We start from the raw sequence: 15,469 nt of genomic DNA, 5'->3' as shown, positions 1-15,469 counted from the left end.
GCAGGATCTGGGGGTCCCCTTGTTAAAGGGGGCTTCCAGATTCTGATAAGCCCCCCACCCACAGACCCCCACAGCCACTGGGAAAGGGTTGTGGGATGAGGCCCTTGTCCCCATCAACATGGGGACAAGGTGCTTTGGGGGGCATTCCCATGCCATTTTTTTAAAAAAATTGGTGCAGAGTTCCCCTTAAAATCCATACCAGACCTAAAGGGTCTGGTATGGATTTTTGGGGGGCCCCTACGCCATTTTTTAAAAAATTTTGGTTCAGGGTTCCCCTTAATATTCATACCAGACCCTAAGGGCCTGGTAATGGACTGGGGGGGGGGCATGCTGTTTTTTTCAATAAGTTTTATCTATATTGCAGAGACCCGACAATTCATTACAGCCGCAATCAGTTTTAGATGACTTTTTTCCTTTAGAAATGTCATTTTGCACTGGTACTCTTTTAAACACGGGAAAACTGCGCCACTTTACAGGCATACTATAGACACCCCCCAGGCACGCTATTTAAAGGAAAATTTCATTTTTATTGTTTCACTTTAAGAATTATTAAAATCACTGCTCCCGAAAAAACAGCAGTTTTTAAAACTTTTTTTTTTTGCATTGATACATGTCCCCTGGGGCAGGACCCGGGTCCCCAAACACTTTTGATGGCATTAACTTGCATATAAGCCTTTAAAATGAGCACTTTAAATTTTTCATGTTCGTTTCCCATATACGGTGTTCATCCAAATCTTTTGCCTGTTCGCAAGTTCTGGTGCGAACCGAATCGGGGGAGTGTTAGGCTCATCCTTAATCAATGGTAGTGGAACACGGGTAAAATAATGTTGGATCATCTTCATTAAACACTGTCTGGGATACCTTCAAAGCATATGTGTGAAGGCAATACATTTCAAATATTGCAGCAGTTAACAAGAAACAGAAGGATAAGATACAGGTGCTACAAACGCAGATAGAATTACAGAAGGAAAAGTATATCCAAGACTCTAGTATAATTAATTTTGATATAATGATGGCCATGCAAAGGGATCTACATTTGCATATGACAGACATAACTAGGTTAGAACTGTATAAAAATAGACAAAAAATGTTTGAACAAGGGGATAAAAGTAGAAGATTTTTGGCAAGGTTGGCGCAGCAGGAACATCAAGTTACAATTATATCAGAAATCAGGACTCCAGAAGGAGAAACAGTGATTGAACCTTAGGAGATTTTGGAGACTTTTAAGAGGTACTATGGCTCTCTGTACACCCTTCTCTCCCCTCCGACTTCCGCCCGAGGGAAATGTCAGACCTTTTGGACCGGATAGCACTCGGGTGGTTGTTGAATAGGGAGAGAGAGACAGATTACAAGCGAGGAGATTTTAACCACTTGACGACCGCCTCACGCTGATATACGTCAGCAGAATGGCACGGGCAGGCAAAATCACGTACCTGGTACGTGATTGCCCTCCCGCAGGCGGGGGGTCCAATCGGACCCCCCCCGGTGCCAGAGGCGGTCGTCTCTAGTTCGCGGGCGATGAGAGGTGAGGGGGAGGCCACCCCCTCCCGATCGCTGCCGGCGAATGAAAATGCTTCCTCTCCCTCTGTAATGTAAACAGAGGGAGAGGAAGTGATGTCATCCCTCCTCGAGCCGGTCTTTTTCGTTCCGGCGCCGAGGAGAGAAGACATCAAGTAAGTGCACCAACACTACACGTTCAGTAGAACACGCCAGGCACACTTTTCACCCCCTTCACCCCCCGATCACCCCCCTGTACCCCCTGTCACACTGACACCAATAGCAGTTTTTTTTTTTCTTTGCATTGGTGTCAGTTTGTGACAGTTATAAGCGTTAGGGCAGTTAGGTTAGCCCCCTTTAGGTCTGGGGTACCCCCCTTTAGGTCCAGGGTACCCCCCTAACCCCCCCTAATAAAGGTTAACCCCGTGATCACCCCCCGTCGCCAGTGTCGCTAAGCGATCGTTTTTCTGATCGCTGTATTAGTGACACAGGTGACGCTAGTTAGGGAGGTAAGTAGATAGGTTCGCTGTCAGTGTTTTATAGCGACAGGGACCCCCATATACTACCTACTAAAGGTTTTAACCCCCTGATTGCCCCCTAGTTAACCCTTTCACCAGCGATCACCGTATAAGTGTTACGGGTGAAGCTGGTTAGTTTGTTTGTTTTTTATAGTTTATTATAGTTTTAGGGCACCCGCCGTTTATTACCTTATAAAGGTTTAACCCCCTAATTGCCCGGCGGTGATATAAGTTACGTTTTTAGGATCAGATAAGGTCTGCTCCAGGCAGCGTCAGGTTAGCGCCAGCACCGCTAACACCCACGCATGCAGCATACACCTCCCTTAGTGCTATAGTATCTGAACGGATCAATATCTGATCCGATCAGATCTATACTCCCCAGCAGTTTAGGGTTCCCAAAAACGCAGTGTTAGCGGGATCAGCCCAGATACCTGCTAGCACCTGCGTTTTGCTCCTCGGCTCAGCCCAGCCCACCCAAGTGCAGTATCGATCGATCGATTACTGACACTTACAAAACACTAAGCACACATAACTGCAGCGTTCGCAGAGTCAGGCCTGATCCCTGCGATCGCTAACAGTTTTTTGGTAGCGTTTTGATACAGTCGCTAACAGTCAGGAGCTTTTTTGCCTGTGAGTCTCACTAGTGTACCCCTAAATTTAGAGCCTAAAATGGCAAATCGAAGGTACACTAGTGAAGAGGCCTACACGTTTCTAAGCATGACAGATGGTGAAGAGGAAGTCACTCATCTGTCAGATTCAGGCTCAGAATACGATCCTGTAGAGGACAGCGGCTCCATGACAGATAGCTCTGACGACGGAGTTGTGGTCCCTGCTAAGGTCAGGCGTACCAGACCCCAAACTTCTTCTTCTGTCCTTGAAGTGCAAGAACCGCTGGGCTCTCGTATGGAGCAGAGAATTACTAGCGCCGCTATTCCTTCTGGTGAACTGGCAAGCACCAGCGGCCTAGTACACCCTGGTCGTACATCCAGCACTGCAGTGTCACGTGGTGAGTCCCATAAGTGCAGTTCAAGCTGGTGAGGTGGCAAGCACTAGTAGTGTCCCGCTGCCACCAAGAAGACAAAGACAGGCCCATCGTGCCCATAGTGCCCTTCCTGCTGCATTTGCCAATCCGAATTGGGAACCCACCACTTCTGCAGCACCCGTACTTCCCCCATTCACTGGCCAACCCGGAATTCAGGTGGAAACAGTTGATTTTACGCCACTGGATTTTTATTCGCTGTTTTTCACCGAAGATCTCTATAGATCTTTTGTGGACCAAAGCAATTTGTACGCTGGTCAACACATCGCCACTATTCCCCAGTACTCCCTTGCCAGAGATTGGAAACCAATTATGGTTTCCGAATTTAAGCTCTTTCTGGGCCTTTCCCTCAACATGGGCATAAATAAAAAGTTGCGGTCATATTGGTCCACTGACCCAATTTACCATATGCCCATGTTCTCTGCCTCCATGACCAGGGCACGATACGAGCAGATTTTGCGGTTCATGCACTTCAACGACAATGAACTCTGTCGTCCTCGTGGAGACCCTGGATACGATCGGCTCTACAAAATTCGGCCCCTCATAAACCACGTCAACCAACGTTTTGCAGACTTGTTTACTCCCCATCAAGTTGTCTGCGTTGATGAGTCCCTGATTAAATTTTCTGGCCGCTTGTCATTCAAACAGTACCTTCCCAGCAAGCGTGCCAGATACGGGGTCAAGATGTATAAGCTCTGTGACAGGGCCACAGGCTATACATGTAGTTTTATGGTTTACGAGGGCAAAGATAGTCACGTAGAGCCGACAAACTGCCCTGACAACATAGGAAGCGCTGGCAAGATAGTGAGGGACTTGGTGTCACCCTTATTCGGAAAGGGGTACCACTTATACATGGACAATTATTACACGAGCGTGCCACTTTTTAGCCACCTTTTTGATCATCAGATTGGAGCATGTGGCACCGTGCGACCTAATCGCCAGGGCTTTCCCCAGCGGCTTGTAGATTCCCATCTTAGGCTGGGGGAGATAGCCTGCTTGAAGTGTAATAACTTGCTCGCTATGAAGTGGAGGGACAATAAGAATGTTTTCGTTCTTACCACCCTTCATGCAGACACGACGGTCCAAATTCCTACGGCGACTGGTGTTGTGGAGAAACCCCTCTGTGTCCATGAATATAACCTTAATATGGGAAGGGTGGACCTCAACAACCAGTTGTTGGCGCTGTACCTAGTTGCCCGTAAGGCCAGACGCTGGTACAAAAAAGTGTCTGTTTATTTATTTCAATTGGCTTTGCTGAATGCTTATGTGCTATACAGAGCTTCAGGATGGACTGGATCCTTCCTTAAATTCCAGGAAGAGATCGTCAGAGCCCTTCTGTTTCCAGACGGAGCTCCACCTCACCATCCCCAACCAAATGCAGTAAGCAGGCTGCATGAGAGGCATTTTCAATATGTCCTCCCGAGTACCCCTACCCAACGAGCCCCCCAAAAAAGATGTCGTGTCTGCAGCAAGCGCGGATTTAGGCGTGACACCCGGTATTATTGTCCCTTCTGTCCTGAAAATCCTGGTCTTTGCATTGGTGAATGTTTTGAACGCTACCATATACTAGTTGAGTATTAGCGTAGGGTACAGCACTGCACAGACTAGGACACACTTTCACAGGGTCTCCCAAGATGCCATCGCATTTTGAGAGACCCAAACCTGGTTACAAAAGTTACAAAAAAAAGTGTAAAAAAAAAAAAAAAGGAAAAAAAAGAAAAAAAAACACAAAAAAAATATAAAATAAAAAAAAACAAAAATAGTTGTCGTTTTATTGTTCTCTCTCTATTCTCTCTCTATTGTTCTGCATTCTATACTGCAATGTTTTATTTGGTTATGTTTTTATCATGTTTGCTTTATAGGTATGCAATTTTTTTATACTTAGTTTTTTTTATTGTTAACCACTTTTTTGTTTTCAGGTACGCCATTCAGCTGCAGAGCGAATTTATTTATCTTGACAGCAACAGCTGGTTTTTTTTGTATTTGCTTTGCAGGTATGGTAAGTATTACTGTTATATTGTAATGTTACTTTGTTTTTTGTTAACCATCATTTGCGTAGCAGGTACGCCATTCAGTTGCAGCGCGGATTTATTTATCTTGACAGCAACAGCGTTTGCTCCCACGATGCATAAAGCCGTGACTCCAGCGCTGTCGGAGGTGATTTCACCACCACAGTTACATACTTCAGCATATATGCCGAAGCGTGGGGGCAGCAGTGGGTGGAGGAGCGATTTGCTCCTGCCTTTTGCGGGAGGATGCCCCCATGCTTCGGCATATATATATTTTAGGTAGGCACAGGTTGCGTTAAATGTTTTATTTTTTACTATGTTTTTTTTTGTATTTGCTTTGCAGGTATGGTATGTATTACTGTTATACTGTAATGTTACTTTGTTTTTTGTTAACCATCATTTGCTTAGCAGGTACGCCATTCAGTTGCAGTGCGGATTTATTTATCTTGACAGCAACAGCGTTTGCTCCCACGATACATAAAGCCGTGACTCTAGCGCTGTCGGAGGTGATTCCACCACCACAGTTACATACTTCAGCATGTATGCTGAAGCGTGGGGGCAGCAGTGGGTAGAGGAGCGATTTGCTCCTGCCTTTTGCGGGAGGATGCCCCCATGCTTCGGCATATATAAACGGTGCATGTGTTCCCATCATTAGAAGTGGGTGGATGAAGGGAGGTATTCTAATGGTGGGCATACCCACCGATCAATATCTTTTTTTCATGCAGCCCACAGGCAATATATGCCCAACAAGGACCAGCAACGTATTGGTATGTTGCTGGACTTTGAGTGGTTATACCAGAATGATGCCTGCAGGTTTAGGTATCATCTTGGTATCATTCTTTTAAGCCAGCGGTCGGCATTCATGTAAAAGCAATCCTAGCGGCTAATTAGCCTCTAGACTGCTTTTACAAGCAGTGGGAGGGAATGCCCCCCCCACCGTCTTCCATGTTTTTCTCTGGCTCTCCTGTCCCAAGGGAACCTGAAAATGCAGCCGGTGATTCAGCCAGCTGATCATAGAGCTGATCAGAGACCAGAATGGCTCCAATCATCTCTATGGCCTAAGAAACCAGAAGCTATGAGCATTTCATGACTTAGATTTCGCCGGATGTAAACAGCGCCATTGGGAAATTGGGAAAGTATTTTATCACACCGATCTTGGTGTGGTCAGATGCTTTGAGGGCAGAGGAGAGATCTAGGGTGTAATAGACCCCAATTTTTTCAAAAAAGAGTACCTGTCACTACCTATTGCTATCATAGGGGATATTTACATTCCCTGAGATAACAATAAAAATGATTAAAAAAAAATAAAAATGAAAGGAACAGTTTAAAAATAAGATAAAAAAGCAAAAAAATAATAAAGAAAAAAAAAAAAAAAAAGCACCCCTGTCCCCCCCTGCTCTCGCGCAAAGGGGAATGCAAGCGTCGGTCTGGCGTCAAATGTAAACAGCAATTGCACCATGCATGTGAGGTATCACCGCGAAGGTCAGATCGAGGGCAATAATTTTAGCAGTAGACCTCCTCTGTAAATCTAAAGTGGTAACCTGTAAAGGCTTTTAAAAATGTATTTAGTTTGTCGCCACTGCACGTTTGTGCGCAATTTTAAAGCATGTCATGTTTGGTATCCATGTACTCGGCCTAAGATCATCTTTTTTTATTTCATCAAACATTTGGGCAATATAGTGTGTTTTAGTGCATTAAAATTTTAAAAAGTGTGTTTTTTCCCCAAAAAATGCGTTTGAAAAATCGCTGCGCAAATACTGTGTGAAAAAAAAATGAAACACCCACCATTTTAATCTGTAGGGCATTTGCTTTAAAAAAATATATAATGTTTGGGGGTTCAAAGTAATTTTCTTGCAAAAAAAATTTTTTTTTCATGTAAACAAAAAGTGTCAGAAAGGGCTTTGTCTTTAGTGGTTAGAAGAGTGGGTGATGTGTGACATAAGCTTCTAAATGTTGTGCATAAAATGCAAGCTTCATACGGGACCCCGAAAACCAAGCACTGACTTCAGGCTTTCTAAGGGCGTAAATTTTTGATTTCACTCTTCACTGCCTATCACAGTTTCGGAGGCCATGGAATGCCCAGATGGCACAACCCCCCCCCCCCCAAATGACCCCATTTTGGAAAATAGACACCCCAAGCTATTTGCTGAGAGGTATAGTGAGTATTTTGAAGACCTCACTTTTTGTCACAAACTTTTGAAAATTGAAAAAAGAAAAAAAAAATACAGTTTTCTTGTCTTTCTTCATTTTCAAAAACAAATGAGAGCTGCAAAATACTCACCATGCCTCTCAGCAAATAGCTTGGGGTGTCTACTTTCCAAAATGGGGTCATTTTGGGGGGTTTTGTGCTATCTTGGCATTTTATGGCCTTCGAAACTGAGATAGGTAGTGAGGAGTGAAATCAAAAATTTACGCCCTTAGAAATCCTGAAGGCAGTGATTGGATTTCGGGGCCCCGTATGAAGCTAGGCTCCCAAAAAGTGCCACACACGTGGTATCCCCGTACTCAGGAGAAGCAGCAGAATGTGTTTTGGGGTGCAATTCCACATATGCCCATGGCATGTTTGAGCAATATATAATTTAGTGACAACTTTGTGCAAAAAAAAAAAAAAAAATTGTCACTTTCCCGCAACTTGTGTCAAAATATAAAAATATTTCATGGACTCAACATGCCTCTCAGCAAATAGCTTTCCAAAATGGGGTCATTTGGGGGGTTTTGTGTCATCTGGGCATTTTATGGCCTTCAAAACTGTGATAGGTAGTGAGGAGTGAAATCACAACTTTACGCCCTTAGAAATCCTGAAGGCGAGGCTTAGTTTTCGGGGCCCCGTACGCGGATAGGCTCCCAAAAAGTCCCACACATGTGGTATCCCCGTACTCAGGACAATCAGCAGAATGTATTTTGGGGTTCAATTCCACATATGCCCATGACCTGTGTGAGCAATATATCATTTAGTGACAACTTTGTGCAAAAAAAAAAAAAAATTGTCACTTTCCCGCAACTTGTGTCAAAAAATAAAATATTCCATGGACTCAACATGCCTCTCAGCAAATAGCTTAGGGCGTCTACTTTCCAAAATGGGGTAATTTGGGGGGGGGGGTTGTGCCATCTTGGCATTTTATGGCCTTCAAAACTGTGATAGGTAGTGAGGAGTGAAATCAAAAATTTACGCCCTTAGAAATCCTGAAGGCGGTGAGTGGTTTTCAGGGGCCCCGTACGCGGCTAGACTCCCAAAAAGTCCTAAACAGGTGGTATCCCCGTACTCAGGAGAAGCAGCAAAATGTATTTTGGGGTGTAATTCCACATATGCCATGGCATGTTTGAGCAATATATCATTTAGTGACAACTTTGTGCAAAAAAAAAAAATTTGTCACTTTCCCGCAACTTGTGTCAAAATATAAAATATTCCATGGACTCAACATGCCTCTCAGCAAATATCTTTGGGTGTCTACTTTCCAAAATGGGGTCATTTGGGGGGTTTTGTGCCATCTTGGCATTTTATGGCCTTCAAGCTGTGATAGGTAGTGAGGAGTGAAATCAAAAATTTATGCCCTTAGAAATCCTGAAGGCGGTGCTTGGTTTTCGGGGCCCCGTACGCGGCTAGGCTCCCAAAAAGTCCCACACATGTGGTATCCCCATACTCAGGAGAAGCAGCTAAATGTATTTTGGGGTGCAATTCCACATATGCCCATGGCCTGTGTGAGCAATATATCATTTAGTGACAACTTTGTGCAAAAAAAAACAATTTGTCACTTTCCCGCAACTTGTGTCAAAAAATAAAATATTCCATGGACTCAACATGCCTCTCAGCAAATAGCTTGGGGTGTCTACTTTCCACAATGGGGTCATTTGGGGGGATTTTGTGCCATCTGGGCATTTTATGGCCTTCAAAACTGTGATAGGTAGTGAGGAGTGAAATCAAAAATTTACGCCCTTAGAAATCCTGAAGGCAGTGATTGGTTTTCGGGGCCCTGTACGCCACTAGGCTCCCAAAAAGTCCCACACATGTGGTATCCCCGTACTCAGGAGAAGCAGCTGAATGTATTTTTGGGTGCAATTCCACATATACCCATGGCCTGTGTGAGCAATATATCATTTAGTGACAACTTGTAAATATTTTGTTTTCTTTTTGTAATTATTCAATCACTTGCGACAAAAAAAGAAATATTCAATGGGCTCAACATGCCTCTCAGCAATTTCCTTGGGGTGTCTACTTTCCAAAATGGGGTCATTTGGGGGGGGTTTGTACTGCCCTGCCATTTTAGCACCTCAAGAAATGACATAGACAGTCATAAACTAAAAGCTGTGTGAATTCCAGAAAATGTATCCTAGTTTGTAGACACTATTGGCCTAAATGTATGACTAAAATTGAGTTTATTGGATTTTTTTTATAACAAAAAGTAGAAAATATCATTTTTTTTTTAAATTTTCGGTCTTTTTCCGTTTATAGCGCAAAAAATAAAAACGGCAGAGGTGATCAAATACCATCGAAAGAAAGCTCTATTTTTGGGAAGAAAAGGACGCAAATTTCGTTTGGGTACAGCATTGCATGACCGTGCAATTAGCAGTTAAATCGACGCAGTGCCAAATTGGAAAAAGTCCTCTGGTCTTTAGGCAGCCAAATGGTCCGGGGCTGAAGTGGTTAAAGACTATACATACTTTTCAGAGGGGAAAAGCCCCAGTCCCTGATGGAATTCTTGGGCAATTTTATATAAAGTATGGGGACTTTTTAGCCCCAAAATTAGCGGAAGTATTTATAAGTGGGTTGCTGAAAGGGCTCTCCCAGATTCAATGAGTCAGGAACATATAGTCCATACATAAGGAAATGAAGGATCCCAAACTATGTGCTTCATATAGGCCAATAGCATTACTAAATATAGCCTAAAATCCCAACATTGAGAATACAACCCTTGTTAAAAACCATTATAGACCCAGATCAGACGGGATTCATGCCTCAGAAAATGACAGATATTAATCTGCATGTCAGAAACCATGAATCAGACCGAGACAGAAGTACAGTCAATCACACTTGTTTAATAATAATAAAAAGATAAACAGAGTAAGGGTAGTCCAAACATAGCCAGAGTTCAGTAACCAGATCAGGTAGTCAGCCAATGCCAATGTCAGAGAGCCAGAGATCAACGTAGTAATACAGCAAGCAGGATCAGGAGCCAGAAGGGACGTCAGCCAAACAAGTCTTCAACAGGAATGCAGGAGAAAAGTCTCTGAGATGTGACCGAAGGCAGAGATGAAGTGAGTTGAACGGCTTTAAGTAGGCAGGACTGATGAGCAGATCAACAACAGCTGAGTCACTGTGGAGAGAAAGGAGCTGGCAATTAGCCAACAGCTGAGCAGCCAGCTCAGAGAAGGAAGGGCTGAGCTCAGCCCTGACAGTACCCCCTCCTCGACGACCCCTCCCCCTCAGAGGACCACCGGGCTTGAGTGGAAAACATCTATGGAAATCACGGAGGATGACAGGAGCATGTACGTCCGAGGATGAGACCCAAGAGCGTTCCTCCGGACCGTACCCTTTCCAATGCACCAGGTACTGTATGCGCCCACAGAACCTACAGGAGTCAACAATGGATTGTACTTCATATTCCTCATGGTTCTCAACCTGTATAGTGTGAGGACGTGGCACTGAGGCGGTAAAGCGGTTGCAGGCAAAAGGTTTCAATAAAGAGACATGAAACACATTAGAGGTGAGCATACTAGGAGGAAGGTTCAATGCCTAAGCCACTGGGTTAGGATACGGAAAGGCCCAATAAAGCGAGGTGCGAAACTTCAAAGAAGGAACACAAAGTCGGAGGTTGCGAGACGACAGCCAGACTCTGTCCCCAACCTGGTAGGAAGGTGCAGGCAGGCGTCTGTGGTCAGCATGGAGCCTGTACCTATAGTTAGCATGTCGCAAAGCTTCCTGGACTTGTGCTCAAGTGGAATGAAGATCACGGAGATGCTCCTCTAATGCAGAAATACTCTGCGGAACAAACGAGGCAGGCAACACGGAAGGTTGGAAACCATAGTTTACCATAAATGGGGACAAACGGGAAGCTGAATTCAAGGCACTATTGTGAGCAAACTCCGACCACGGTAAGAGGTCTGACCAGTTGTTATGATGGTCAGAAATATAGCAAAGTAGGAATTGCTCTAAGGACTGATTGGCTCGACCCCATTAGACTGCGGGTGATACGCAGAGGAGAAAGCAAGCTGAACACCCAACTGTGCACAAAAGGCTCGCCAGAACCGGGACACAAACTGAGTACGCCTGTCTGAGACAATCACCTTGGGTATCCCATGTAAGCAAAAGATCTCCCGAGCAAAAAATAGAAGCCAGTTCCTTAGAAGTAGGCAACTTCTTGAGTGGAATACAATGCAACATTTTCGAGAACAGGTCAACCACCATAAGGATAACTGTGTTGCCCTGGGAGTTGGGTAACTCCACAATGAAATCCATAGACAGGTAGGTCCAGGGCCTCCCTCCATTGGGTATGGGTTGTAGGAGGCCCACTGGAAGGTGTCATGGAGTCTTACTCTGAGCACACACGGAACAGGCAGCTATGAAGGAGGTTACATCAGCACGTAGACTAGGCCACCAGAATTGTTGGGAAATGGCCCAAAAGAGTTGATTCTTCCCAGGGTGGCCAGCAGCCTTGGGAGAATGGTAAGTCTGGAGCACTCTCGGGAACAAAGCAGCGGTCACAAGGTTTCTCAGCAGGAGCATCGACCTGAGCAGCAAGAATTTTGTCACCCAAAGGAGAAGCGAACTGTAGCCAGAATACTATCAGGAGGAATTACAGGAACCGGAACTGACTCCATCTTGGAAGTGGAGGAAAATTGTCGTGACAAGGCGTCAGCCCTTACATTCTTAGTACCGGGTAAGAATGAGACAATGTAATTAAAACTTGACAAGAAAAGAGCCCATTGCGGAGGCGCATGCGCGGAGCGTCCTAGTATGGCCGCTTAGCCACGGAGATCCGCACCGTTCCAGCCCACTGCAGCCCGCTGTAGCCCTCAGAGCCCCCGGACCAGACCCGCTCAACCGCGGACATCCCCGGGCATACACTGATGACCAAGTGCCCAGCTAGAAGAGACCTCGTAAGGCAGCTGGAGGAATCATTGCGGCAGCCAGGCCAATCCAAAATGGCGGCTGCGAGCTCACACAGCACACACCAGGAGGGAGAGGAGTCCATTGCGGACCAGGAAGAGTAGCCTGCCCCCAGCCCAATACAGGGGAGGAACTCAGTAAGTGCACCTTTCTTGGCCCCCGTTTCACCAGCATCCACGGAATCCCTGATAGGGAGATACATGGGAGACTTTCACCTCACCCCCCTGAAGGACATGCTGAGCACTCCCACCAACTCTGTCACTGGCAGACATACCCCACCACAAACCCCCATAGATCTACCCGCTTTGTTGGAAGCATTTTCCACAATGCTGGCCAGAGGCCTCGCTCAGACAGCAACACAAATCACCACAGCCATACAGGCTGACCTCCAGCACTTGGGGATGAGGATTGAGCACATAGAACAGAAAACTGACCAGTCATCAGCCAGAATCAATCAAAATACAGCCAGGATCCAGGACATTCAGGAGCAACTTGAAGAGGCCCTTTTTAAAATAGATGACCTTGAAAAAACAGGTCCCGCAGATACAACTTCAGAATATGCGGCCTCCCAGAATCGGTAAAGGAAGTGCAACCGGCGGTTCGTACCCTTCTCAAGAACCTTATCCCAGATATACCAGACCACAAACTGGAGTTAGACAGAGCACACAGAGCACTGCAGCCGGTGAGGAAAGATGGACTCCCCAGGGACATTATCGTGAAGCCCCATTACTACTCAGTCAAAGAGGAGGTAATGAAGGCGGCACAGTCGAATGAAAAGCTTGCCATAAGGGATCATCAAATACAGATTTTTGCTGACCTGTCCCCCCTCACGGTCCAGAAAAGGCGGTCGCTGAAACCTCTTCTATTGATTCTATCACAAAAGGAAATTACATACAGATGGGCCTTCCCCTTTCGCCTGAACTTTTCCTTCTAGAACAAACCCTATGGATTTTCATCCTTCGCTGAAGGTGAGAGGCTGCTGATCCAATTAGGCCTCATCTCCCAAGAGATACCACCCCGGACTACAGAGAAGGGATCCTTTTCCATCAAGAGACCTCCTCCAACTAGCCCAATTACTCCAGTCTGGCAGAAGCAACAAACCAAGAAGGCCAAAGACTCACAACCCCCTTAACAGACCGATCAATGGCACCTGAAAAGATTTCTTGCACAGCTCCTTCAGGATCTGTTCCATCGACCTCTAACGGACTCCCCCCGAGCCTTCGGGCACATTTTTTTTTTCCCTTCCACAACCTACTTGTTATGGAGCTCAGTTGGATGTTCTTCCTAGAATTCTGTTCTTCTACCGTGTACCTAATTGGTTTCCCCCGGAGTTGTGATATGGGGGTAAACTAACTGTGTGTATGGTGTGTTGTTTAAAATGTTTAATAGGTTATAATGTTGTTGTATTCCCTATGGAGCTCACCCCTGGTGTTGGATGGGAAGGGGGGTGTGAAAGAGGGTGCTGGGGGGCAGTTGAGGATCCCTGAGGTTAGAGGGTTCTCTAGGAACCCGCGGGGCATCATAGCAATGGATGTTACAAGGGAATATATCCCCCCTACACTCCGCCTCTTCCAAGGGGCTCAATATTATTATACCAGAGAGTCTGGGCTCCTTATGGGGCTAAATCCATAAACAGTTTATCTTATTAGGGTGGGCGGACCGGAACGGTTGCCGTGCGCTTTTCATTGTTTCCAAGAGGAAGTTGCATTTCTGTCAGACACAATCCAAACTTCCCAGGGAGGTGGATTCGTTGCCTTCCCTGGACCATGGGGATAAGGGTGACAACTCTTTATCCCCAAGTTCCACACGATCAAATGTTATTTTTAAGATTTAGCTTAACAAACTCTTTCTTCTTTCTCTTTTCTACCCTCCTCTCTCATTTCATTTTTCACTCCCACCAACCAGGTCACCTCGGTTTCATAGCCAGAATGGGGAGGTTCCGGCACCGACTCGCAGGCTTGAGACAGCGAGCATTACCTGAGGATGTTAATAATTCAGAAGGCTGGACCACCAGGGGTAAGCTTCTGTTATCCTCACAGTGTTTCTACCTCTCTGATCCATGATTGAGGCCACTAATACTCCATGTAAGATACTGATCCTTTCCCACAATGCCCAGGGTCTAAACTCCCCAATTAAAAGATGGAAATTATTTCACCAATAACACAGTCTAAAAGCTGATATTATCCTCATTCAAAAGACGCATTCAAAAGACGAGTAGAACAGACATACAAATGGAGACTTAATGAATCTCTTTTAAGCAACCCAGTACACTGCAATATCCTAGAGGGGTCCATCAGGGATTATTTTCATGAAAATGACACCGGTTCAATTTCTCCCTCGACGCTTTGGGCGGCGCATAAGGCGGTGATGAGGGGGCGACTGATTCAGTTAGCCTCTAAACTAAAGAGAGAGAAAAGAGCAAATACCCAGAAACTCACAGACAAGTTCCTTGCCAAAAGCAAATTGCACAAACGCAACCCTACAAAGGAAACTCTTTTAAAACTAGAAACGGCCCGGGTCCAACTTAACCTTACTCTAACCACTTCTGCCGAAAAACATCTATGTTGGTCAGAGGCCAGGTTCTACTATCAAGCAAACAAAATAGGGGCCAAATTAGCGACTAAACTGAGCCCTAAAACACGTACACTTTCTTTTCCCAAAATTCGAACGGCAACGGGGGACCTAACACAAAACCCTGTCAACATCATGAAGGCCTTCCACAACTTCTACCACAAACTATATACACATAGCTCCCCCCCCTCGCCCTCCAAAATAGATGCCTACCTCAGAGACCTCCCTATCCCTCAGCTTAATGAAAATCATAGAGAATTACTAGACGAACCCTTTTCCACGGAAGAAGTACTTGAAGTAATCAAATCGCTTAAACAAGGGTCAACACCAGGCCCAGGCGGCTTCTCAAGCGGTTACTATAAAAAATTTGGGTCCCTTTTGGCCCCCTATATGACAAAATTTTTTAACTCTCTGCGGGATGGAGCCCCCCTGGACAGAGACCATAACACAGTTTTTATATCAGTGATACCTAAACCGGGGAAAGACACCAGCGAGGTGGGGAACTACCGCCCGATCTCTCTTATAAACAATGATGTCAAAATCATGACAAAAATTCTGGCCACCAGAATGTCTAGCTTCATAGCGAGATATATACATAAGGACCAGGTGGGCTTCATCCCGGGGAGGCAGGGGCCTGATCAGGTGAGGAGGGCCATAGATATAATCTCTCTTTTAAATTCCCAATGGGATGGAGGCCCTAAGCAAACAGGCATGCTACTTTCAATAGACC

Source organism: Aquarana catesbeiana, linkage group LG07, assembly GCF_042186555.1.
Source record: "Aquarana catesbeiana isolate 2022-GZ linkage group LG07, ASM4218655v1, whole genome shotgun sequence".
Lineage (NCBI taxonomy): Eukaryota > Metazoa > Chordata > Amphibia > Anura > Ranidae > Aquarana > Aquarana catesbeiana.
The sequence above is the reverse complement of the archived record's forward strand: the minus strand, read 5'-3'. Positions refer to the sequence as shown.